We start from the raw sequence: 26,541 nt of genomic DNA, 5'->3' as shown, positions 1-26,541 counted from the left end.
GTCGGCCTCTCAGGGATCCCTTCCCCAAGCCTAGGCCCCTCTGGTTTCAGACAAAAGTTCACCTTGTCAAGATACACAGTTCTTTCCATGGAGTAGTATTAGAGACTTTCGAAAACGTCAGGCTTTGGCTCCTCCCCTATGTGACCACTCTGTCTTCTGACCCCTCTCTTTGTACTCTCTTTCTTCCTTTTGTGCACTTTACCCTCTTGTACTCTTTCCACTCTGGTTTTCCTTTTCTTTCACCTTTCTTTCTTTTTTCTGTGCACACCTGTACCCTCTTCTCACTTTACTGTGCCTCTTGCACACTCCTCTTGTCTTTATCGTGCCGCTGGCACACTCTGTTACTCTGTTCCTTTGGTTGTGCGCCCTTGCACCTTCCTTTCCCTTTGTCGTGCCTCTTACACTTTCCCTTTTCAGCCTTTAGGTCACTTGTACCCTCTTTTCCTGCTTTTGTGTCGCTTGCACCCTCTTTCCTGCTTTAGCGTTGCTCGCACCCTCTCTTTGCTTTCTCTCGCTTTTACTTTCACTTTTCTAGTGTGTTGGGTCAATTGCACCGCCTTTCCTGTTTCGGGTCACTTGCACTCTCTCTTGGCTTTCTCTTGCTTTATCACTTTCAGGCTGTTAGGTCGCTCGCACCCTTTTCCCTTATACTGTTTAAAGTTCACTTTCCTCTTACCTTTCTTTACTTTCCGCGCTGCTAGAAGCGTCTTTCTTTATGTCCGCATCTTTCTTTATGTTCTTTTTTTCTTGCTTTCCGCTTTCTTTATGCTTTCTTTACATTCATGACACTCATAAATCTTGTCTGTTTCCGCTCCCGCTCCAGCCACCTGCACGCTTCTGAGTTTCTATCTTCACTTTCACGAAACTCACTGGGAAGCGCGGCACTGGCGAGCGGTCTCCTCGGGATACACTGAGTCGAGGTCAGGGTCTCACCACCTGCCCCTCGTACACCCTTGGGACCAGCACACGTCCCAAGGGAACAAGCATTTTTCTGGACAGCAGGCCACAATCTGCCTCACTCCGGCTCTCTGGAGACACAGCTCCCTAGCCACGCTGCAGCCCCTAAAACACACCAGGCCAGCATCTTGGCACACTGCTCTCCTCCGGACTCTCCAGGCCTCTCCCACTGCAGCTCCATGCTCCTTGGCTCTCCTGGTCCCGTCAGCAACTCCAGTTCGCTCATACTCTTTGGCAGAACCACACCTTTTATACTAGTGTAAAGAGTCCAGTGGAGTCAGGTGTGAAAAGTGTGAAGAAAGGGCCAACCTTGCCTGACTCTATTAGTAGGAACATTCAAAGGTGTTACATGGTAGGCCTCCCTTTGTATTGCTGTGTTGTTTCCATGGGCAATTCTCATTGCCCCTGATTGCCTCTTATTCATCCCAGCACTTATTGGAAATGGGGAGGGGGAAATGGTGTGTGATTGAAATACCCCATTAAGGCTGAGGGAGAGTGGGTTGGTGTATAATTGGGATAGGGGGAATGCCATGTCTCGCCCTCGGGTATTCTGCTCCCAATCCCCCGTAGCCCTCCACCCAGACAATCCTCCCTCTCTTGTCCAACCCCAGGGTCGGGATCCAAAAGCGATGGCCCTTCCCTGGCCCCCTCAATGGAAGATCCTGGGGGAGTAAGTGGGGGAATACCGTCAGGTTCCTCACAACATCCACTGGCGGGTTTCACATTAAATTGGCAACAGGTGTTCATCCTTTATTTCCTATAAATATGCGTAAATTATCTACATTCTCAATATTCATAGATCAGTTTATGGGGTACCATTCACATTTGTAATGGTTTAAATAAATGTTATCCCCCCACTTACAAACCGTTTTTTCCAATTGTACTTCTAACACACAGCAAACACTCCTCTCTAAACTGCTTAATTTTCAAGAGGGTCTTATACACCACTTGTATAGCCCACAATGTTTTAGACACACATTGTTCCGCCCCTTTCCCAACCCTTAGCTAGGTTGATGGCTGTATTAGACACATCATTTTTACAAGACGTTTAGGGCTCAACCTGTAGTACATTTTACATAAATATTTATCTGTATAAGATATTTGCAAAGATTCATGAGCCTCCTGCTACAGATCATCAATGTTGTGCCCGGTGCAAAATGTGTTAAAGTGTTGTTTAATGGGTAGGATATTAGCCCAGGTCACAACTATTGTAACTGCATCGTCTTTAACACTATCAGCCTCCATTATCTAAATACATTACTTATACAGTCTATTATTGAGATTCCCCCCAAGATTCCATGGGTTTGATTTGAGCAGCAAACACAGTAAATATTGACAGTGTCTGCTATAGCTTGACTCCCCTCATTGCCATACTTTTTATCAGCTAGAGTTGTAGATAAAACAGAAACACGTGGTTTTAACTCCAGGTTAGGTATCACGCCCCTAAAACGTACAAACATTCACTTTAAAAATATACCCACTGGCTGGCACGAAGTCTGATATCGATGCTTCATATCCGTCTGTTTCCCACTAATGTTCAGGGGGTCAGGGGTACTCACCCCACCTCAACGTCATCATTCTACATGATCATGGACTTGTATCTCTTGTCTTGAGAGACCATTTCACCATGTTGCATATCTAAACATGACAGCACAGGCTCTACGCCCATGGGCTGCTCGAGAACCACAGTGCCAGCACCAGTAGCCATTTGCAAATTAGCAATATCTTTGGCTGCACTCGCCTGAGTGTTTTGAATGACATCTCCAACACACCGGCCCATGACAATGGTGATGAGAGGTGGATGACTGCTCACAGAAAGTGTAATGTTCTCACTGAGCTCCTGATCTTCACGGTCCGCCATCAAAGCCTGTGAGTCATCCATTGTATCAAGACTGCTGTATCTTCTCGTAAGGCAATAAGGTAAATAACTACTATCGGGATCGCTGCGGCTCACAGGAGCTGTTTTCTCCTCGTATTAACTGTAGCTGTTCATAATTACAGTATTCTTGACACCATGCTGGCTAGTCCTGTGAAGTCTGAAGAGCACACATGTTTTGAAGGCCTTCAATAACAGCTATATATCCATATCGGCTCGGGAGGATAGCTCAGGGGCAACGGGCTCGACTTTAAAACAAGACAACACAGACCAATACAGGTTTGATTCCCGGGTGCGCGCTTAGAAACCTATGGGTATTAAGTGCGTTATTAAAAATAAAAATAAATGAAGAAAAACTATCATATTGTGCGAACCCACCCCTAATGGTGTCATAGCCTTAGAGTCACCCATAGAAATATGTCTATTTAGCACAGAGACCCATTCAAACTGTAGTAGTGCTCTCAAAATTGTATTTTTATATCAAATCCATTGGGGTTCTTTTCACATTTATATAAAATGCATATGAAATGTATACAACATTTATTGGGGTCAGCAAATGTATTGGGTTTCAATTAAATTTAAAGGGGTTCAGTTAAATGTATATCCAGTTTTTATATCACATGCATTAGAATTCTTATCAAGTGTATATAAAATTCATATAAAATATTTATAAACTTTGTGGGGGTCATCAAATGTATTGGGGTTCAATTAAATGTATAGGGCTTCAGAGACATCTCTACCAAATGTTATGTACACTGCAGTGGGGTTATTATTGAGTTTGTATAAAATGTATATAACATTTTCGGGTGGCATTACATTTATAGTTGTTCAATCAAATGTATACAGGTTCAGAGGAGTGGTGAATGGGTGTGGCCACCTGTCACTTCAAACACTTGATGAAAGGTGCCCCACCCTAATACTTAGGATTATCAGCATGGCGACGGCACAAGCCACAATGCCATTCATAGCTATTTCTCTATGGTAAAACAAAACCTGCTACGCCTCATCTGCAGCATACTCCACCAAGCTACTGAATGTAGCAAAACCGTTCCTTTCCATAGCAAGCTGTCTCACCATAGCCAGAGCCATCATAGGCTCTAGGCTAGACTACTGCAATGCCCTATTACCTGGCACTTCTTCCAAAAACCTAAAAAAATTCCAGGTCATCCAAAATAATGCAATCCAGGCAGCTCTAAGCATCCCAAAAAGGGAACACATCACGACTGCAAGAAAAGTCCATTGGCTGCCTATCAGAAAGAGTTCAAAACATTAGCCATTACTCACAAGTGCCTCGCTAACTCAGCCCCGCCGTATCTCTCCCAGAAAATCCTCTGAGCCCACTCCTCCAGACCCACTAGAAAACCATACACACAGAGATTATAGATACCCAAAGTCAAATGCACCAAAGCAGGTGGAGCTAGCTTCCCTTTTATAGCAGCCAAACACTGGAACTCACTGCCCCCATAGCTCAGAACTGAACTTTCCCATGGAACCTTCCGCAAAGCACTCGAGACATGGCTGTTCAAATAAGCCCATTATGTATTGTGTACTACCTCATGCCATCAGCAACTGCATGTATACGCCTTGTATCATATGCCAAAGATTCCTGTATAAGTCATTTATCATGTATCACATACCTAAGATTCTTGCAACAGCGCCACGATGCACTTGGGCTGCTGCACGCTTTATAAATGAATAAAATAAAATAAATACGATTTCCAGGGCCTAGCAAACACACGCTGCAGAAGATGACCTCACATGAGCAGAGTGAGAGATAAAAAGCAACTCTGCGGAATGTAATGTCACAAGTCTGCATTCAAGTGGCCTTTCCTAATTGAAGAAAGTGCATGGGACAAGTGTGCATTTGCTTTTCAGATAATTAATCATCAACAACCAAAACATAAAATAGATGAGAGAGGAATTATTCTTTTAACTGCTGTGTCATATATCGCCCATGGAAGTTATGGAGAAGGTGGGCGATATGGAAGAAGGACTCATTTCCCGAGTTAACGCGAGGTGCGCTGTAGTCTTTCCTCTGCAGTAGCTATAATGACCAGTTAATGGAGAACACCTGTGCGATGCAACTTTCTTGCTGTTGTTCATGATTTCTGCTCAGCGCTCCTTCCTGCTATCCGCTACCCCTCATGGTTACCTTGTTTGTCTTTTCCGTTTCTTCCTGTGACCGCTTTCACGCGGTTCCCCCGTGTCCTCCTCCAGTTTCGAGCAACTTGTTACAGCCCTTGGCTGTTTTCTGTTTACGCTGCGCTTCTCGCTGCTTCCGTGTTCACCTTCCGCCCAGGGCGCTTCCCATTACAATCGGGTGGCTTGTTCTTACCGCGTGTTGCTGCTGGCACGCATTCTAGACATCAGAGATTCCCGGCTCTATTCTACGGAGCAATTATCGGATTTGCTTGCATCGGGCCATGAACCCATTCAACCTAATTGACTTTGTTTACTCATTTCTTCTGCCACTTACCAGTGCATGCTGGGAACTGAAGTCCACTACACTACTTACCAGTGCATGCTGGAAACTGAAGTCTACTACAAATACTGGATCATTCTGCAGATTACCACAACCTACCTCAACAAGACCTACCAGGGTTTTTCAGCAAAGCTTTTCCCTGGTTTAGGGTGGGCTGCCCAGAGTCCCCGTTGCTGGGCAAATATCTTTACAGGAAAAGTGGCCTCTGGGGAGCCCGTCCCTATCTCTTCAAGCAGAAGGGCAAGACCATCAGGAAGAAGACAAAGACAGCCTGGAGGGAGAAGAAGGTGGAGAGTTCATCAGACGAACCCTCAAAGTTCCACACAGAATCATCAGGTGAGGAGTGGGCAAGTGGTAAGGACACTGTGATTGATAAACCTGTCGAACCTGAGATGCTGCTCCAGTTATAAATTGTGCAAAGATTTTAAATAAAAGAATCTGTTTTAAAATAGTTCCTACTGAGCAAAATGCCAATATGAGATATTCTACACACTCATTCATCACATACCTATGTGGCAATAAGGTGACCTTCGAACAATTGCCACGCACTACAATGTGGGAAGAAAAGATATAGGCAAATGCACAACAGGTCATTGTTCGTGGTCCCAGCACACAGGAAATTAGATCTGATTACCAGGACTTGTATGGAGTAACATTTAGGAGAGGATAGTAGGTGACTTGAAGGGGAGGCAAGGCAGTGTAGAGTAGGGGAGGAAAGGCAATTCTGAGAGAAAGAGGAACAGTGGGTGAAGGTGGCATAGAGACAAAGGCGGAAGAGTTGGAGAATTTGCAGGAGGTAAGATATCATGAGGAGGTGAAGAGAAATCAGGGGGCAGTAGTGATTTGGCAAGGAAGACATCAGGAGAAGGAGATATATCAGGTGGATGTAGTTAGAGAGCAAGAAAGACATTAGGGAGTGGTGTTGAGGTATCAGGAGGAGGAGCTGAAGTGACACTAGGAGGGGGTGCCAAGACAGCAATAGATATTGCAGAAGGAAGTGGTGGGATATCAGGAGGAAGTGAATGGAGAGGAGGCCAACAAGAGAGATATCATTAATGGGGAGAGATATCAAGAGGATGTGGTAAGAGAACAAGAGAAACATCAGGAGGAGAGATAGTAGGAGGTGATGAAACAGCCTGAGGAGGAGGTGAAAGTCAAGGAAGATGAGAAAGAAAAGAGATGCCAACAGGATGAGTTTGTAACAGACCAGGATGTGGTAGATCCATGGTGGAGTGGGCAGAAAGAGAGATTATCCTGGTATGACTGAGACAGAGAGGGAAGGTGCACCAGGTAAGCTACATACATGGTGGATGGGAAGAGTTATGAGCATGTTGCAAGGTAATAAGAAGGTGACAGCAGTTCAGAATAAGGGACAGTCTAGCAGGCACTACCCTTTACCCAAATCAACCAGCCAAAGAACAAAATAATTTAGTGTAGTGATTACTGTACTTCTAGTCAATAGACCATTTTTCCCATACTTGCAGGGAGATTGTTCCTTTTGTGGATGGGACCTGAGCATGACACTGAGCTGCATGAATTAAAAAAGCAAACAACATGCCTTCTGCATGGGTGGCAGCGGAAACACCCAGCACTGATCCTCCCTCATGTATGTTCCCAGCTCCACCCTTGAGTTATTTTATCCCAGTGATAGCATGGACCTTACTAGAAGGATGGAGTGAGGGACTTAATCTCATTTATCCTATGGGCACACGTAATTGATACCAGGGAGGCCATTTTCCATGTCATAAACTTCTAATCAGCATATGCTGTATGTTCTATGGGTTTATGCATCAGAGAATAGAGTACTACACATTGAGATTTCAAGACGGGTGAGGGGCCCTCATGTAGGGAAAAGGCATTTCAGGCCATAAAAATGCCTCTTTATTATAGGGCTGTGGTAAGAAAAATACATTGGCCCTACTTAACGATAGCTGTAACAAGTTTGTTCTACAAGATTCCTGATTTCGCCAGGTGCGTGTGAAGTTGAGAACATCGCTTCTGTGGTTTAAATGTTCCAGACAAAGGTGTGTGCTCCCAGTGACTAGAGCGCTGCTTGTGCTCTTGGCTTCCTTTGCTCTGCATAACTCCACTCCTCTTCCTTGTCTCAGTATTTCAGTGGATGTGGGAATGGTAGTCCGTTCTTGATGAGTTGCATAAAAACCCTGGTTGATTGTTCTTAGTTTTAGATGGCAAGTCAGTCGTGGAGGATTTGTATGTGGTGTCTGGGGAGGTGTTTCGAACAATTTCACAAGGCAGGTTATATTGTGAGGGTTGGCCTACGGTTCTTGACAACAGGGTTTCAACATTCGTTATAGGTAGACGAGGGGAGTTATGACAATATGCCATTAGGGCATTCAGGAGGGAAGGTTTATCCTCAGAAGAAAAAGGGGGATACAATGTTTTCATCCGATGACGCCATGACACCCCCCCGGAGGTTGCCTCCCCCATGTGATCTTCCCTCATATAGCCACCACCAGGGTCAGGGGCGGCTGCCTCGACACATGCCCTAGAAAAAGGCTAAAATGTGCCAAGCTAGTCCCAGAAGCACAAGAAAAGGTTATGGCCCTTTAATTGAAGAAATCCTTGAGAACAAAAAGTTTAATAGTTTGACAGATTAGTTCTTTTTGGCTATTACCATGAAGTCTGTATTCAAACCCTCAACTTCCTCATCACAGGAGACTGATGGTGCAGAGGACCTTCAGGGTTCAAGGGCTTTCATGCTCATGCATAGGCGTGCAGGCAATGAAAAGACATAGCTTCATTAAGGGGTCAATCCCCTCCTCTTGTCTCAGTTAATAAGCCGCAAAACCAATGAGCTGACACCCAGGAAGCACAGCAACTCAGTAGGGGGCAGAGTATTAGCCTCCAGCAAGCACAAGGGGGCCTGTCATCCTTCTCCTGAAGTTCAAGTTTAAGATGATAACACAAGCCTAAATCTGTCCACCTTACAACAGGGGGACTAGCTAGGAACTCTGGGTGTCCAGGACACATACCTCCCATACCTGCATCGGGCTCCCATATTGCACATACCTGAGGTCTGTAATGGAAACACAAGCCTTTCAGTTTAAAGATAATGACTGTAATGAGGTCCTTTCTATAGGATCTTGGAATTCTAGAGGCTTTGTTGAACTCTTCTCAAATGAAAAATTGCGGTTGGGTTTGATATTATCTGCCTACAGGAGACTTGCCTTCGATCTAAACCGATTTGCGAAGGATATCAAGTATATCTAAATAAAGCACCCAAAGGCCAGCTTGGGAGGCCTTATTAAGGCCTGCTGACGCTGGTTAAAATGGACAGAAGCCTAATTGTGAAAGAAGTCTCCCAACCAAACCCCTTTGTTCAAATGTTGGGAATGGAACGTACCATTCTGTATGATTTGCAACATGTAACCATCTTCTTATCCACTAGCACCAAGATACCCCTGTGTCAGGCGCGCTACACAAGAAAAATAAACAAACAAACAAACAAACAAATGGCAGAATTTGGAGGGTAATCAGAAGATGACCATAGTCTTCATAAATCTGTACTGGAGTGTGAACATGTGCACAGAGCAGGTGTTAGGGAGAATTCTCTGTAAAGGCTAATTTCCCAAACCTAGTGAGTCCCCCAGCAGCTTTGCTGGATTTTTGGGGTTTATTTTTTTCTTCTGCTAAGAGTGAGACTCTGTTTCTCCCACTCTAAGACATGATTTGAGGTGTTCCTTCGACTGTGTATGTGTTTTATGGGCTATGGGGTCCTTTACCCCACAGGGCTTCATGTGTTTTTGGTATGTGGGTTACACAGCACCCTCTGTGCCGTAACCCAGGGGTGTTGTAGCGACCCCTAAACATAGACTCCATACCCTGGGACTGACTACTGTCTCCCAGGGCATGTAAAATCACCATAGGCTTTACTAGTCTCAAATTATTTAATTCCTATGGCCTCGATCACACCGCCGGTTTATTTATTTAATATTAATTCACCAGTTGGTATTTTTTGCCAGAACTTGATTCTAAAATGGCGTTTGTGTTCTCTTCTGTGACTCCAACCCAAGTCGATCCCTTTGTTTCACTTTTTGGCGGGCTTCTCCACAGAAGCCTCCAAAAGTGGTGCCACTCTGTCTGGGTACCACAGGGGGTGTGGGAGGTGGTTTAGGCACCCTGGACTGAGTTGCCTTGGCAACTCAAGTCGCACTCTTGTGTGATTGGCCCAAATGGTGAGCCGGCCGGCTCACCACTTAGCATGTTTGATTGACAGCTAGGCTGAATGAATGGGGGTTTGCTGCATAAAAGCAGGGCTTTGGGGACTGGAACTTCAGAAGTCTCCACAGGACCTAAGAATCTGAGGAGGGAGAAGCTGAGCCGACCTGCAACGACGACACCACCGGTAGAGCCCTGCTGAACCGTCTCACCACTTTTCCCGACGACAGAGGAGATCTCCAGTACGGAGAGTCTTCTTCCTTTGACTGGTGGGGATAACCAGTTTTGCCTTCTTTTTGCCTTCCTGGAGCACCTTGTGGCCGCCTTGCCCGTGCCAAGCACTCCGGCAACCGGAATACCACGGTTTACCACTACAGCGAATAGAAGGGTAGTACCTTTTAACCGAAGAACTCCGTGGCTGGTTTCTTCCCTGGCAGTGCAACGACCTTCATCTTTCCTCCACGTCGAGACCTCCTCTTCCTCTGGACGAAACACCGACTTGCACCCGCTGCCAGGAACAGCTGCCCCCGCTGGAACGTCCTTCCCACTTAAGGTACTGTGTCGCGCCTGGCTTCCCTTGCGACAGATCGTTCGGGGTGACAGTAAAGCCTCGACTTTATAACCTGGGCTGGCCTGGGACAACCTAGCTAACTTTTCCTGACTTTAATTTCATTCTTTTTGTGCAAACTATCTACAAGAGTCTTTGGGCATACCCCCACTGTGTGAACCTGGACCCTTTCTGCTTGCTCTCTCCAGGAGTGGGCCTTGCAGTTGACTTCCTTGCTCTCCAGTAGAACTCTGCCTATCCTGCCTTAGTGTGGTTCTTTGAATAGTATTGAAATTATGTGCTTCCATAACTCCGCCTTTTTTCCTCCCTTTTTAATAACTTATTAGAGTGCCATCTTATGTTAAGCGCTCACCTCTGTCTGAAAATAAGTGGTGTTTCTCATTAAGACTTGTCTAATAAGTAATTAATAATTATATACTTTTACACCAAAGCTCTGGTCAGTGTTTGCTTGTCCTACTGTATCTCTGTACCAATTGTGTATAATCTATATACTGCCTAACTCTTCTTGAGGGAAGTCTGACTGCTCAGCCACAGCTACCAAGTGAATCTGTGTGGTACAGACTGCTACCAAGTGGGTTTACTGCCAAACACCTGTAGTCTTAAATCTTTTTCAGTGGTCCCTAAGGGAACTGCACAGGTTTCTGCCTAACAACAGGATTTTATTGATTGCATATTGACGCTACTGGATGAAACCCTTATATCAGTGATAAATCCCCACATTATTATATCTGGAGACTTTACTAATTAGATACTCAGGACGATGTGTTAAGTGATTTGTTGCTGGGGAAAAGGGCTTTGTCATGGTTGAATGAGTCCAGGGCCTGTGATCTATCAATGTTAAATGTTCAGACTAAGGGTGACATCCCGGGGCCTTGGACTTTGTCTAGGGGGGTCCAGTGAGCCTGCTTAGACTATTGCTTTGTCTCCACAAATGTGTTGGTACCAATCAAGAGGTTTGAGGTCTTAGAGATACCGGTGAGTGATCATAACCTGATAGCAACAAGTTGGGTAATGGCAGAACGGCAGCCAAATGACGTTGTGCCAAACCCGGTCGAAGTATCATGGGGTAGAAATAGATGAAGAATCAAACCATCAAAAGTTCACCGGATGGTAGATCGGTTTGAGTAATCTGTATCAGATAATCCGAATAGAACTGAATATGCTTGGATTCTTAAAGACTATATTTAAGAACATGGCCCCTCTGGTAGACCGGATTTTATTCCTCCCCACTCTTGTAATTGTGAAGTGATGTTAGCCAGGAGAGCATTAAGGTCAGATATTAGGAAATTGAGACAAGCAAAAGGCAATTTACCTGGTTTACATTTTTAAAAAAGGAAACAAAAATATCGTAATTGGCTCTTGGTATCGAGAGCATTAAGATTGCCGCACGATGCAGAGCACATGCTACGGATTGTTCGCAAAAACAATACCAGCAATCACTGGTAATTAATTAACAATGCTGGAAGCTTACGGCCCGCAATCAGCCAAGTTACTGAAGAAAGATGGGTGGAGCACTATACTGAATTGTTTGATACCGGAGTGGAAAGGACCTACAGTAATAGTCCTGTCCCAGGGGAAAAATGGTCTTTCCATTTTGATAAAGATGAGATTGAAACAATGATTGAGAAGCTAAGCTCATCAAGGGTTGCTGGGCCGGACGGCCTCACAAATTATATCTTAAAAGAAAATTCTGACCTACGGGTGGATTTCACGGTTATGCTCTTTGATCAGGTCCTAGAGACTAAGCAGATTCCCACTTCATGGAAGGAGGCTGTAATAGTGCCGATCTTCTCGAAGGGTGAACGTGACGATCCAAAAAACTATCATCTGAACGCCCTCTTGGACACTGTAGGGAAAATATTTGCATCTATCCTCTTAAGAGACTTGAATGCATGGGCGGTGCAATCGGGTCGCCTCGATCCCAGTCAGACGGGCTTTGTGAAGAAAGTTGGTACTTCCTTAAACCTCTCCCTGCTTAACTTTTTGAAGCTAAGATCCATTGAATCCAAGGAAAACAACTATCTGGCTTTTATGGATCTGGAACAAGCCTTCGATGGGGTTAGCAGGGAGTGGTTGTGGACAAAACTGTTAAGCAGAAATTGTCCTCTGGATTTGGTAGAGGCAATTAGGGTTCTATAAACCAATACCTCTGTACAAGTGAGATTATCGGCAAACAGCACTTTTTCCAGGAGAATTCACATATATCGGGGCCTGAAGCAAGGTTGCTCCCTAGTCCCAATATTATTCAATCTCTCTATTTCCGACTTGGGGGAGTCCCAACAGATGATTCGGGCATTTCCACCTACAATCAATGCAACAGGTCTACCCTGGGTCCTATACGCCGATGATTTAGTCTTTATCGATCAAATCCGGTAGAGCTTCAGCGCAGACTAAATGCCTTCATGGCCCATCTTGAAGTGAATAATCTGTGAGTGAATGTAAAAAGGTCTAACGTCCTAATTATATCATCGGTGCATAGGAACCACAAGGGAATCTACTCCTGGATGGCAGGTGTGGAAAGATTAGAAATGGTGGAATCTATTGCCTATCTGAATCTTAATGAAAATGCCCATTATATGCTGCTCCGGGCTAAGGTAAAGAGGGTAGCGGTCTAGGGAGATGCACTCCATAGGAGGTATGGGTCCTTTTGTCATGGATGGCACTCTGTTAAGAGTGGCACAGGACACCCAGGAAGGGTTTGGGTGGTTGTGCCGAAGTAAGGTGGACAGATAAGTAAACACACAGCTGAAAGGAAAGAGAACAAAGAGTAGGCAAGTGTAGCAAGGAAATAAGGTACAACAGAATGGATTCCTTCTTGGGGTGTATGCAGATATAGGAAAAGAGTATTCCACTGACCTCTAGCCTTCTGCACAGTTTGCTATAACAGAGGCCCACGCTGTTTGCTCATGGCTGGGAACACCAGCTATGGGTGTCTGTAACACAGAAACGAGACAAGGGAAGGGGCAGAGGTTGCCTGACGGAAACCAACAGACAAGCTCTGTACAAAGGGGTCTACAAACAGTACAAGAGAAGACATTAACAGACAAATCCAAGAAAAAGGAAGTCGATGAGCAAGCTAGCAGAAGGAAATGAAGGGAAAGCCGTATAACAGGATTGGATAGAGATAAGAACAGAGGGTTGGAAAACAAGGAAGAAAGCAAGGGAGCAGAAGTCAGGAAACAGGGGGACTGCAATAACTGAAAGTGAATAATGTAGGTAAACTGTTGTGGGTAGCAGAGGACGGGAGGGTACAAGGTTGAGAGCTCAGAGGAACAGGAAAGCAATGAGCAAGCCCAAAGGAGCAGGGCTGTAAGGAAGGGAGCCCAGAGGGAAAGGGCTTAGGGCAGCGGAGTGATGCAGGCTGCACGGCAAGGAGCCCAGAAGGGCCGGGCAGCAAGGAGTGAGCCCAGAGGAGCAGGGCCGCTGACTGTAGAAGGCTGCAGAGGACTGTAGAGGGCTGCTAGGTTGGGAACCCAGCGGACAAAGGCTGTAGGTAGCAAGCAGCGTAGCGTGATCGGCTTAAGGTAGGAAGCCCCCAGGACAATGGCTGTTGGCAGCGGAGAGAAGCAAGCTGCACGGCAAGAATCCAGAAAGACCGGGCAGCAGGGAGTAAGCCCAGAGGAGCAGGGCCAATGACTGTAGCAGGCTGCAGAGGACTGTAGAGGGCTGCTAGGCTGGAAGCCCAGTGGACAAAGGGTGTAGATTGAAGGCAGCGGAGTGTGACCGGCTGCAAGGCAGGAACCTGGAAGACAAGGGCGGAAGGTAGCAGCGGAGCGTGATCGGCTACAAGGCAGGAGCCTGGAAGGCAAGGGTGGAAGGTAGCAGCTGAGCGTGATCGGCTGCAATGCAGAGAGCCCGGCAGGGCACTGGATCCAAAGCAGGAGTAAGGAGGAACCGCATACAAAGATCCGTAGCTCGAAGCAAAAAGGTGCTGGAAGGACTCCTAATGCAAGAGACTGAGCTCTTGCAGGCAGCAGCTTTTATACCGCCCTGACCAGCACAGAGGCAGGCTAATTGGTCGCACCTGGATCAGCACACATGCATACAATCTGCCTCCTCCCTCTCTGTTCCTGAGCTGGTGGAAGCAGAGCTGATCCCTAGGGCTTCTGGGGATTGTAGTTCCGATGATGACAAATAGGAATAGCCAGGAATAGATAGTTATAGCCAAGTGCATTGTGGTAAGTGTAGTTTGTTGGGAAAAATAGAAAAGCACCAAAGTCTCGCAAATGGGAAATAAGGCCCAAGAAGTGAATAGCGGTTGATCCAAGAGTTTTCTGCAGATAAATGAATAACAATTAGTCCATATTGATTGCCAATGTATGCGCCCATGGCGCAGGCATGACACCTTTTCAGCATTGCCCCTATTAACTTTTTATAAGCAAAAAGTGGTGCAGATCCTAACTTAGGAGCAAAATCCATGTTGAATTTATCTTGGAGAGCATGGGGGATTCTGGAGGGGTATTTTTGAGGAAAGGTGTTGAGATTGCCCAATTAATTGCCAGCAGCCTCTATCCGATTCGTACTAGAGCTGCAATCCATGGAGTCCATTGCAACGTGGAAAACCATTTCCCTATTTAGGAAATGCATTGTCTCTGACAATTCACTCCCTTTTGACATTCTGAGACACAGCAATCTGGTTTCTTTAGGTCTTAGGTCATGTGACATCTCATTAGATATGTTAATTGCAAACCCGGTAAAGGTGAAAAAAAGGAGGCAAGACCTTGATTGGATTGTTACCCAGGAGTCCAGAAATAAAAATAAGTTGACGATAACATCTGCTCAGGAGAGAATAATGCTAAATCAAATCCCTGTTTACCTACAAAGGTTTTCATTGGCTCACTACTGTGAGCTATATAGGCGATGTCGCTTACATATTTGTCACAGTGACGCGATGGTTGCTGTGGCACAGATGTAGAAGGACGTCTTGTTTGCTGTGACGTTCCTTCTGCAGTTTGGAGTGCCAGCGTTTCAACCCTCCGGAGTTTTCTTCTTGGGTGAGACGCCAGTGCTTCCTTGGCTATCCATTGTTATTGAAGCCTGTTCGCTGCCTCCTCCTTGCTCAGTCCTGATTCTCCCCCTTCCTCTTTCTGCTGCTTCCTACTTACCTTCTGCTGGTTATCCATTACTTGCATGCTTGCTGCCTTCTCAACTGGACTCGCTTACAACAACTGCTGTGGACCTACAGCAGGGCTTTGTATGCCAGATTAGTTTTCCCTGTCTTGGGGGCGCTGCCCTTCGATTTTGCCTCTGTGTGCTTCCTGCCTGAGTTTCGGGATACACTGTGGTGGAGGAGGAGGGTCGTCCTTTTCTCCACTCTCAGAAATTCGGGACAAACAAAAAGGCAAGATGCAACTGCTGCAGAAAGTGAAGTTTCAACACAATCATCAGGTGAGAGATGTGAGAATATTCTCCCAAAAAGAGGTTCAACGGGCAAGGAGGCAGATATTGGAGGCTGACTCAGATTGTAGATACTGTGGGGATAGTGGTGGTGAGGAATCATTATTCCATCTGGTGATGACTTTTAGAGCTTTGATTGGAAAAAGGAGCTGCTATCTGGAGGCTTATGCAAAGCAGACAAAATCCTTGCTAGTCTCAGAATGGTGGGATGTGTTCTTAATCAGTGAAAAATAAAGTTTGGTTTTAGCAGTAACAAAATGTATTAGATATATTTTTAAGTATTTTTAAGGATTGAAGAATTATAGATCTAATTATTATCATTTTCTCTGTATGATGAATGTATCTTCTATGCTTTGGATTTTAAATGTCGCTCTGCCAAGGTGCATGCTAGTGGAAAATGTTGTTTTCATTTTACAAAAAAGGAAAGTGATCCAGAAAGGAGAGACTTTCAAATTTGCCAATGCAGGCAATATATGTACATGAAAAGCTCAGACAAGACAATATATATCAAGCAGAGTATATTGGCCAATAAAGCAAATGTACAGGACTATCAAGTCTGCAAGAGTGAGCAAGAGCTCATCAGTGAAAAGCCCTGGTAGGAGAGTATACCAGGAAGTTACAAGTCTGTGAAATAAAGAATAGCCTTGGCAGGAAAGTATACCAGGCAATCACAAGAAATTGAAGGATGTCCTGGCACAGAAGTATACCAGGCAAGGACAATCTGGTTAGGATACAGAAGTCACAAAGGTCCTGAAAAGGATGTGCCACAAGCAGGCCAAAAGGTATGTCTGAATGCAGGCAGAGAATTAGGAGTTACAAACCTGACAAGAAAAAGACAACAGTTGTGTGGATAACGTTTGGTGTTGAATCGAGAGAAACACCAGAAACTGTTACTTGTGAATAAATATGACTGTAAAGAAGAATCCAGGGGAGAGAAGTACCCTCTGGAACAAGGATCCCTATCCTTGAAAGACTTTTTTTGAAGTTATAAATGTTTCCTATTTGAACATTTCTAAAGCACTTAAGGCCAAAGACATTGGGCCTCATTATGAGTGCGGCAGTAAGGGGTTAATGGCACCGGTAAGGATGCCGGTGCAGTTAACCCCTTACCGCCGCATTCCGAGGTCCCTTAGCGGGTCCCACTAAGGCGGCTGCTTTTACCAGCCGCCCTTAGCGGGAGCCGCTAAGGGACCAGGGAGCTAATCACCGGCCTGCTATTTGCGGGCCTGTTATAAGCTCCTTCCCCGTTCCCAATGAGCACTATGGGGGTTCAAATGGGAATGGGGAATGGTTTTCAGAATGGGGATTTACCGGGTCCTCCAAGGTTGGAATGTCCCGGTAAGTCCCCATACCGAGAACCCAGACCCGGTATGCGGTATGGGGGTAGCCATGGTGCTAATAGCACCATGGCTACCTCCATACTCGTAATGATGCCCATTATCCTTTTCACCTTAGTATTCATTTGTTTAGAATGTGAGGGTCAGAAAAGTACTTTGGAGACAGGACGGTTTTGTTTTGGACATTCTGACACTGACCAAATCCTTAGTTTTGGTATTAGGGAGGGAAATACCTCTAGAGCAGGGACATTGAGGCATTTCCCCATCCACTTTTCTTTTAAATAAAAGTATTTAGCCAAAACCATGGGCCTCATTACGACCTCGGTGGTAGCCATGCCGCTATTGGTGGCATGGCTGCTGCCGAAATCGCATCCGGGTTCCGTGTTCCCAGAATGGGGAATTACCGGGCCATTCCGAGTTTGGAGGGCCCGGTAATTCCTCCCTCCAGGAACCCGGGCCCGGACCTTCCCCATTTCAGCCCCCATAGCGCTGAATGGGAATGGGAGAGCAAGCAAACAACGGGCCGATTACGAGTGGGGACCCGGTAACGATGCCTGGTTTCACCAGGCGTCCTAACTGGGTCCCGCGAGGGGACCTCGTAATGTGGCGGAACGGGTTTAACGGGTCCGCCTCTTTTTGCGGGGCCCGTTAACCCATTCCGCCAGGGTCGTAATGAGGCCCCATGTCTAACTTGTGTCTGCGTTTCGTTTCTGACTCCTCACATTTGCCAATTGGCTTGGCAAAAGATATGTCAGCCAGGTATGCTTCCTGCTTATCCGTAGTGAGATCCTGTACAAAATCAGTGATGACTCTCCATAATTTAAGATTACATTTGCCTGTCTCAGATAAAGCAAGCTGTTCCTGTAGGCTTTCTTGCCAAAGTCATCTAGAGCTTCCTCCTTTTTGATGATGAAGTGGCAGCAGTTATAGACACCACCAACGTCCCCTCTACTTTGTTCAAATACTGCAGTCACTACCACAGACCTGGGCTTGTGTATGACAGTCCAAGCAGAGCTTTTCAAACTCTGATGTCCTGAACCTATTGTCCTGCCTCCTGTGTGTTGCCATTGTTGAGTGTGGGCATTCCCTTACATTTTTAGTCTCTTTAAGTATGTTTGCTTGCAAGAGTGTTCCTGATTTGCCTTGCTTTTCCAATAACACTACTGCAAGCATGCCAGTTTCTGCTGTCTTAGGTTCCCATGTTTGCAGTTCAGGAAACAGCATTTCTTCTGCCATATGCTCATATAAAGCCCTGGCTGTATAAGGGAGGTGTTTCTCCTCGGTAGGCTCATCGCCGGGAAGTGTTACTTCGGAGGTGGTAGGATCTGATGGTGCTTGATTAGCCAATACCTGCACCCGGTGTTCTGTAAGTAGAGGGGCCTCCACTGAGGAGAATGGTGGTGAGGGACTTGGTGCAGTTGTGGTGGGGGTGGGGAAGGAGGTGCTGGTACAGGCGATGTGGCTAAGAGTTCCCTAAAGTTACACCCTGTAGATTAGGATGGGATGCAGGCTTTGGGGTTGATGGTGGGTCCATTTCTCCAATCAGATCTTTAAACAAACTGCACATGGTTGAAAAGGTCATTATTTACCTGAATTTAGGGAGGAATGACTCCTCTCTCTGAGGGTGCCAGGAACCAGATGTAAAGCCCATAGGCAACAACAGAGTGTTGCTTGAAACAGGCCATGGAATGCGTTTTGTCTGTCCTAGGTTTTTGAAAAGCATGGAGTATGTTGTGGATGGGAACCACAGACCCTAAGCAACTGGGGATTGACCAATCCACTCTCAGTGGAAAATTCAGAGAAATGAGGAAGGGTGCCATGCGGCATCAGTGGTGCCTCTAATTATAGTGATGCAGAAGATGCAGGGTACCTCCCTACTTTGTGGTGGGCGAGCTAGGTGGTTGAACCATAGCAGATGAACACGTTTGAGAGCACTTACGATTTCTGAATGTGTAGGCAGCTTCATGCAATGCCCCCTTCTTGGTATCAGCTTGCTAATTTATGAGGTGTGGCTTGCTGGAATCATCAACTGGCTGACAGCCTGCTACAGGGAGGTCACTGCAAAAATAATTAAAAATATTAAGGAGACTTGTCTCTTCAGTATAACACAACGTTGCAAGCTAAATTACTACTACAATCCTTAAGGCACAATAGACTTATATATAGCACTACTTATAAGGTCCCTAGCATATGAACTACCAATTCTGACAGTTAAGTGGGCTGGACTGCAGCACTGCGAGGTAAGCCGATTTGGACACTCCCATCCCCTGTACACCATCAACACTGACGAAGGTCAGTCAATAGTTTAATTGATGTAAATTGCAAGTTAGTATAGGTATATTAACAATGTCAATGACAGAGATATTCTTTCAATTATTTATTCAATACATAAAGAATCATAAAAAAGTGAGCTCTACGCATTTCGGGATCAACCCTTCATCAGGGGCAAAATGTGCACTTAGCGTTAACGTGTCTCTTAAAACTTAATGAATCATCGGTAATATAGCAGACATCCGTTACTAACAACTCTTGATTACTTATAGCTCAGTAACAATTTGTGTGATGTACTCATATTCCATTTTTAATCACCTGGCTGACTTCAAGGTGAGAAATATTCATCAATGTTGTGGTCTCAAAGTCTACAAGTGGGGGTCATTAGTATTATGTAGCACCTTGAAACACCATTTGCAGTATAGTCATACTATAAAGACCTAATAAATAAAAATAAAATAAATACATTGTCTCACCACCTAATATGAGGAAGATATTAAAAAAATGTTTCCTTGTGTTTAGAACCATTCACAATATTCTATGAATAGCCAATCTCGATAGATCTAAATATTCTTAAATTAACCAGTTAAGCATACCTCAAAATACATGGAATGAACACCATTCCGTGCATGGTATAAATTGATCACTGAAGATCCCTTTGTCAATAAGCAGAACCTGTCTATAGATCTGCAAGAAATGGCTGTATGGAAAAGATTTAACAACAATATGTTTGTAATCTGGAAAGGCCTGGGCGCAGAATTAGAGAAGTTTGTAACATACACTTCTTGGATGTTGAAGTTACCCAAAAGGACAAGACACTGGTAACATCTATCTATCACAAACTGACAGATATCGACAACACACTACACTATGCCAGCTTCCACCCAAAACATCGCAAAGACAACTTACTGCTTAGTCAATAAAGGGGAATCAGAAGGATCATGTCCCATGACACTATCCATGAGGAAGCATCCAAAACACTTAAGCAAATGTTTCAATCAAGAGTATATCCACACTCAGTACTAGAGAAGGCCAGGACTAGAAGCAATGAACTCACCAGGAAAACCCGACTGGAATCCAAGATGAAAAAAGAGGGAACTTAACTCAAACACTGTATGAATTTTTCGAGACAGAGTGCCCAAATTAACTGAATTCTGAAAAATAAGTGGAAAATCACGAGATTAGACACACAACTGACCAAATTATTCCCCAAACCACCAATGGTATACAACAGAGGGCACAATACAAGAGACTATCTGGTTAAGGCAGAAAGGTTAAATCCATCCAAACAACCATATAGAAACCTAAACACACTGCCTACATACACTGCAGCCACTGTAATAACAAACAATAATTGGCTTTAGACACTTTGCCACCTGTGACTCTAAACACGTCATCTACGGTCTGATCTCCCTATGTGGGCAATTCTATGTAGGCAAAACAACCAGTAAAATCAAGGAGACTAACTGAGCACAAATCGAACATACGGACCAACAACCCTAAATCCCTGGTTGCAAGACATTTCTAACTAAGAGACACACTATAGCCCAACTCAGATACGTAATACTGTAAGTGGTTAAAACTCCTACAAGAGGAGGGAATCAAGGTGAATTGTTACTTAAAAGACAGATGTTTTGTATCCATAAATTGGGTTCAGTAGATCCCACAAAGATAAATGAAGAATTCTCCATAGTACCTTTCCTTTGAAATATTTGACTAAACTAGTTAGACTAGGATACTTAGCACCTGATTATTTACATCAAAAGATTGTTATCTGATTCCAGGCCAGATTTCTTCAAAACCTGAACCATCAGGAACTTCACCCTGTCCACCAGATCATTGTGGTCCAAAGACAATTAAGGGACTTCACAGAATGTGCTTATAGACAGGAGGAATAAACTCAATCATACATCCTTTCATCAACTTCTGAACTTTACAGTGACAAATCGTGATGTGTAAACAACAATAATTCGCTACAGTTGTCAGAAATGATTATCTTGTGAACTTTATTATTAATCTGTCAACATGCTTCATGACATTTGGTCAATCAATAAGAAACTGTACCTACGGCATGAAGTTATGTAGAATTTACATTTTCCATGTGAGATAGATTGAACCGATTATTAGCAACCGACACAGATATTCTGTTTAAGTACGGTCTATTAACATATTACACTTGTTACGCTCACCTGGTCTCTGCGGAGGTGTTGGGGCACGATTGCAGCCCTCCCGGGGGTGGGGTCGCTCGGGTCCGACTTCGCCATCTGCACTTATGTGGTGACTGATGGTAATTGGTGATGCTGCTTGGGACTGCTCCTGCGTGGAGAATAGGGGGCGTGAGTATGCTAGTTTGTGCGCCTGATCCCCTTCCAGACCCCTTCTCCCAAACCTTGGTACCCATCGGATGCGCTGTCCCTGGAAAGCTCACCTGTTGATTTGATTTGGCAAGCACTCTGTCCTGCTGCTTCTGGCAGGGGCGCTTGTATAATCTGGACCGAGTTCCTTCCCTAGTCCTTGCACGTGTTAATCCAGTCCTGCTGCGACCAAGCCACTATACTTCAGGTAAGCGTTCCGGTTTGCAGTTGTCTTTCCTTGTCTGTTTTTGTTGTATTGTAAAGTTTGTTGTCTTGTATTGCTGTTCGTTCCACTTTTGATGTTTTCTCTTTTGCTTTCTTCCCTTGCAGGTGATGTTGCCGGCCCGGCAGAAGCTGCGGAGCTCGAGGCAGCAGCTGGAGGGAATGAGGAACGAAGCTGCAGCGGTACAGTAGCTGGTAAATTGTTAACTAGGGGGGAGCGCAGGGTTCAAATGCGGCGCAGCCCTGGGACGGATGTTCTAATCTTGTCTTTCTTCTTCTTCACAGGGTCTGAGTTTGTGGATGCGGAGTGCGGTGCTGCGGCGTCGGGATCAAGATCACTGGATGTCAGGAGATGAGTCTGCAGATGAAGCGATGAAGCACTGGTTTCCTGGAGGTGAGTATGCAAGAGAATGCCTGGTTTCAAAGGTAAGTAAACTGGTCCAAGCGGTGGTGGGTGTCACGTTGCACGCGAGTGCACAGTAACGCGAAGCACCGGCCTTAAGGATGGAGCAGCTTATATAGCTGAGCTTGCCACACCTGATAAAAGCACTCATGCACTGAAATACAGTGTTCCTGCTCACATCTCTATATGAGCCTGGCGCCAGGACTGAGTCCAACCAGGACCCCTGTGTTTATGGGTACCAAAGGGACATAAGTGAGTCAAGTGACCCATTGCCCCATCACTAGATGGTGTGTTTTTTGTGTTCTGGGGCCTGTGGCCATGACAGCAGTCCCCCTCAACGCCCCTCTCATGGGTGGTTTCCCCCCTGGCCCTGGTGTAGTGAGGTTACTGTGGTGGAACTGCCGGATTAATAATGGAGCGTTGACATGCTCACTGGGTTCCAAGGTCCAATCTTGGGGTCTATAACCTTTCCAGTCTATAAGGTAGTATATCTTGGACCGGACAATCTTAGAGTCTAGGATCCTTTTAACTTTATTCTGGTTCTCCTTCAACTATTTCGGGATCCAGTGGAGTAGCAATCCGCATACCTGGTCTCAATGGTTTTAGGAGGGAGACATGAAACACTGGGTGGATCCGCATGTGGGCCAGTAATTCTAATTTCATGGCCGCAGGGTTGATCACAGCCTTGATAGTGTAGGGTCCCAGATATCTGGGACGGAATGCCCGTGGTCCTTTCAGGGGGATGTTTTTGGATGCTAACCAAACCTTGTCTCCGACTTGGTAGTTGGGAGCTTCTCTTCGGTGTCGATCCGCAAACTGTTTCTGTTTCTCTTTGGCTCTGGCAAGATGCTCTGCTGCTTCCTTAAAAACCTGGGTGATGGTTTTGTGTAAGGTCGTTACAGCAGGCATTTCTAATGATTCGAGTGGGTCGAAAACGGATTTCCGTGGATGTCGATGTACACTATGTAGAATGGGCTTTGTCCCGTACTGGTGTGAATGGAGTTGTTATATGCGTATTCTGCTAAACAAAGTATGTCCTTCCAGGTATCCTTGGTTTGTTGCAGCATACACCTTATGTATTACTCGAGGGTCTGGTTAGTCTGTTCAGTCTGGCCGTCGGTTTGGGGGTGTCGATTTTGGCAATTTTACAGCACCTTTTCCAGAATGCAGAGACAAACTGAGTGCCTCCTTCTGATATCAATATTGATGGGAACCTGTGTAGCCGGACGATCTGTTCCAAAAACACAGTAGCCAGAGTAGAAGCAGTTGGGAGACCTTTCAGGGGAATCAAGTGGCCCATTTTGGAAAACAGATCTACAACGACTAAGATGGTATTGTATCCATTACAGGAGTGAAGGTCTGTAATAAAATCCATTGATAGCGTATGCCAAGGTGCTGGGGGTACTTCTAAAGGACTTAGCAGACCTGCAGGACTTTGTTTTTGGGACCTGTGTTGTGCACAGGTGCCACAGGTTGCGATGAACTGGACAATGTCCTTTCGCCAAGTTGGCCACCAGTATTTTTTCTTTATTTTAGCTTGGGTTTTGGCTATTCCCGGATGCCCTTCTACTAATGAATCGTGATAGTTTGCGATGATTTGATTCTGTAATTTCTTATCCGGGATGTACAATCGTCCTTGGTAGTATGGTAGGTTGACCACGATCGTATACTGGTCTTCCTTCCATAGCCATTTTTGCTGCGCTGGTGGACTCATCAAGTGTTGCAGGTCAGACTTTAAGTTCTCCAGAGTGGTGGTTGCGGCAATCATGCCTTGGATTCGTCCTTCAGGGATGATGGCCACGGGGTCTGGTGTAGTGAATGCCTCTTCTCCCTCACTCATGCGAGACAAGGCATCCGCTTTTCCATTGCGTACTCTGGGTCTATAGGTGATGACAAAGTTGTATTCCGCAAAGAAGAGAGCCCAGCGGAGTTGGCGTGATGATTGCACTTTAGCAGTATTCAGATTTTGTAGATTGCGATGATCCGTGACGACGGTGACTGTATGTCTAGCTCCAAGAAGATAATGTCTCCAGGCTTTGAACGCTGCCTTAATTGCTAGGAGTTCTTTATCAGGGATTGCATAATTCAATTGAGGGGCTGAAAACTTGCGAGATCAGTATGGAACAAGATGCAACTGACCTGTTTGGGGTCTCGTTGTGACAGGACTGCTCCCATTGCTATGTTGGAAGCATCAGTTTCGACCATGTATGGTAGTTCTGGTCGAGGATGCTGTAGAATTGGTGCTGTGGTAAAGGCTTGTTTTAGCTCCTGGAAGGCTTTCTCTGCCTCTGTGGACCAATTAAATTGTTTATTTTTCCATAGTAAAGAGGTGATTGGTGGGACGCTCTGGGAGAACCTGGGAATGAACCAGCGATAAAAGTTGGCAAACCCGAGTACACGCTGTACTCCCTTTATGGATGTCGGTGAGGGCCAGTTAAGGATAGCGTCTACATTGCGCGTGTCCATGCGCACGCCCTGTGGTGTGAGAATAAAGCTGAGGAATTCTACCTCTGTCACATGAAAGAAGCATTTCTCCAATTTGGCATATAGCCGGTGTTGCCGCAGTTTCTCCAAAACTGCCCGGATATGGTTGACATGGTCCTCCTTGGTGGTCGAATAGATAAGAATGTCATCAATATAGACAAGAGCGCAGACGTCCAACAGTTTGCGGAGCATGTCATTCATGAAAAATTGGAACGCCGCCGGGGCATTACATAGTCCAAAGGGCATAACCTGATATTCATAAAGGCCATATTTTGTGCGAAAGGCCGTCTTCCACTCGTCTCCTTTTTTGATTCTTACTAGATGGTAGGCCCCTCATAAGTTTAGTTTTGTATATGTCTGAGCATTTTTTACTTGATCCAAGAGCTTGGGATAAGTGGTAACGGGTACCGTTTTTTTACTGTGATCTGCTTAAGTGCTCTGTAGTCAATGCAAGTTCTCGGATCTCTCTCCTTTTTAGGCACAAAAAAGAGGGGCGCGAATGCAGGGGACTTGGACGGACGAATTAAGCCATTTGCCTGATACTGATCGAGGTAGGTTTTTAGATGCTGGTTTTCCTTTTCTGTTAGGGCGTAAATCCGGCTGCAGGGAACTTGAGCTCCAGGTACCAGATCAATTTGGCAGTCATACGGTCTGTGCGGAGGTAGGGTGTTTGCTTGCTCTTTTAGAAAGATATCTTGGTATTCCAGGTATTCAGGTGGTAGTGAACTGGTGAGGGCCAGTATGGTTTCTTTCTTCGACGAACCTGGGTTGGTAAGACCTTTTAATGAGAATCCCTTGCTATAACAGGTATCGACAAAGTCTTGGGGAAAGGCCAGAACTCGTTTACGCCAGTCAGTCCTGGGATTGTGGGTCTCCAGCCAGGGCATTCCCAATATAATGTGGAACTGAGGAGTGTCGATGAGATCGAAGGTGATGTCCTCTTGGTGACAGTCCTGACACAGACGCGTGACCATCTCGGTGTAATGTGTCACTGGGCCGGATGATAGCTGAGATCCATCAACTGCTGTAATGTTTTCCGAACCCTGCTTCTGTCGGACAGGAAGGCCTATTTGGGTAGCTAGATCCTGGTTCATGTAATTTTCCACAGCCCCACTGTCAATGTATGCCTCCAAGGCATGTATTTTCGACAGTTGCTTGTGGTTTACCAGGAGCACGGGGATGACTAGATGTGAGGTCTGTATCAGTTCCTTTTCACCGTTCCACAAGTGGACTCCTACGCTTGCCGGGTGTTGGAGTTTCCCGAGTCCTGTTCTTCTTCTTCACCCTTGTCAGTTGCTCCAACTGCTTTCCTGGGTGGTTTCACTGGGCATTCTCGGAGATAGTGACCTGCCTTACCACAGTACAAACAAAGCTGCTGCTGTCTCCTTTTTTCCCTTTCTACCTTGGTGAGTGGGCTCTGCAAGCCTCCGATTTGCATTGGCTCGGACTGATCGTGTGATTTGGTTTGATTCTAACCGGGTCGCGCGTAGACCGACTGCACCTCCTCTTTGGCCCTATCCATCTTCCAATCCTGCAATCTGTGATCGAGCTGCACTGTCAGGTCGATGTATTCAGCACATCTCTCCGGAGGATTTACTACTTGGGCTAATACGTCCTTAAGTTCCCCTCGCAAGCCTCGGTAAATGAGCGTAGCTCTTTTCTCCTCTGGCCAGTTAGTTTGTGCTATCAGACGATTGAAGGAAGTGATATATGTTAGTAAGTCTTGATTACCCTGTCGTAGTGATAACAGTTCATTGTCCAGAGCCCCCCTTGAGTATGCCGTGCAAATAGTTTCTCCATTTCATGCTGGAAATCTCTGAAGTCTCAAAGCAAAGGATCATCTTGGTTTACCAACGGTATTGACCTGTCCGCTGCTCTACCTCCCAAATATGAGAGTACAAATGCCACTGTCGCTTGATTGTTGGGGAATGCCCCAGGTCTGCACAAGAAATGTAGGCGACATTGATTCATAAAGATGGTCTACTTATTCAGATCGCCTTGAAGCATTCTG

General features: G+C 45.5%; 1 protein-coding gene across 7 annotated transcripts in view; it reads left to right on the top strand.

Annotated features, from left to right (window-relative positions):
- LOC138580901 (gastrula zinc finger protein XlCGF57.1-like) overlaps positions 1 to 26,541 on the top strand; it is a 314,301-nt gene that overhangs the window by 64,345 nt on the left and 223,415 nt on the right. For 2 of the 7 annotated variants that reach the window (XR_011304371.1, XR_011304372.1), the window contains exon 3: positions 5,313 to 5,651. The exons of the other annotated variants lie outside the window; for them this stretch is intronic. The gene's annotated coding sequence lies outside the window, so the exon portion shown is untranslated. The remainder of the gene's footprint in view (positions 1 to 5,312; positions 5,652 to 26,541) is intronic. 7 annotated transcript variants of the gene reach the window in all.

This window comes from Ambystoma mexicanum, chromosome 3p, assembly GCF_040938575.1.
Source record: "Ambystoma mexicanum isolate Mex_15411 chromosome 3p, UKY_AmexF1_1, whole genome shotgun sequence".
Lineage (NCBI taxonomy): Eukaryota > Metazoa > Chordata > Amphibia > Caudata > Ambystomatidae > Ambystoma > Ambystoma mexicanum.
The sequence above is the reverse complement of the archived record's forward strand: the minus strand, read 5'-3'. Positions and strand labels throughout refer to the sequence as shown.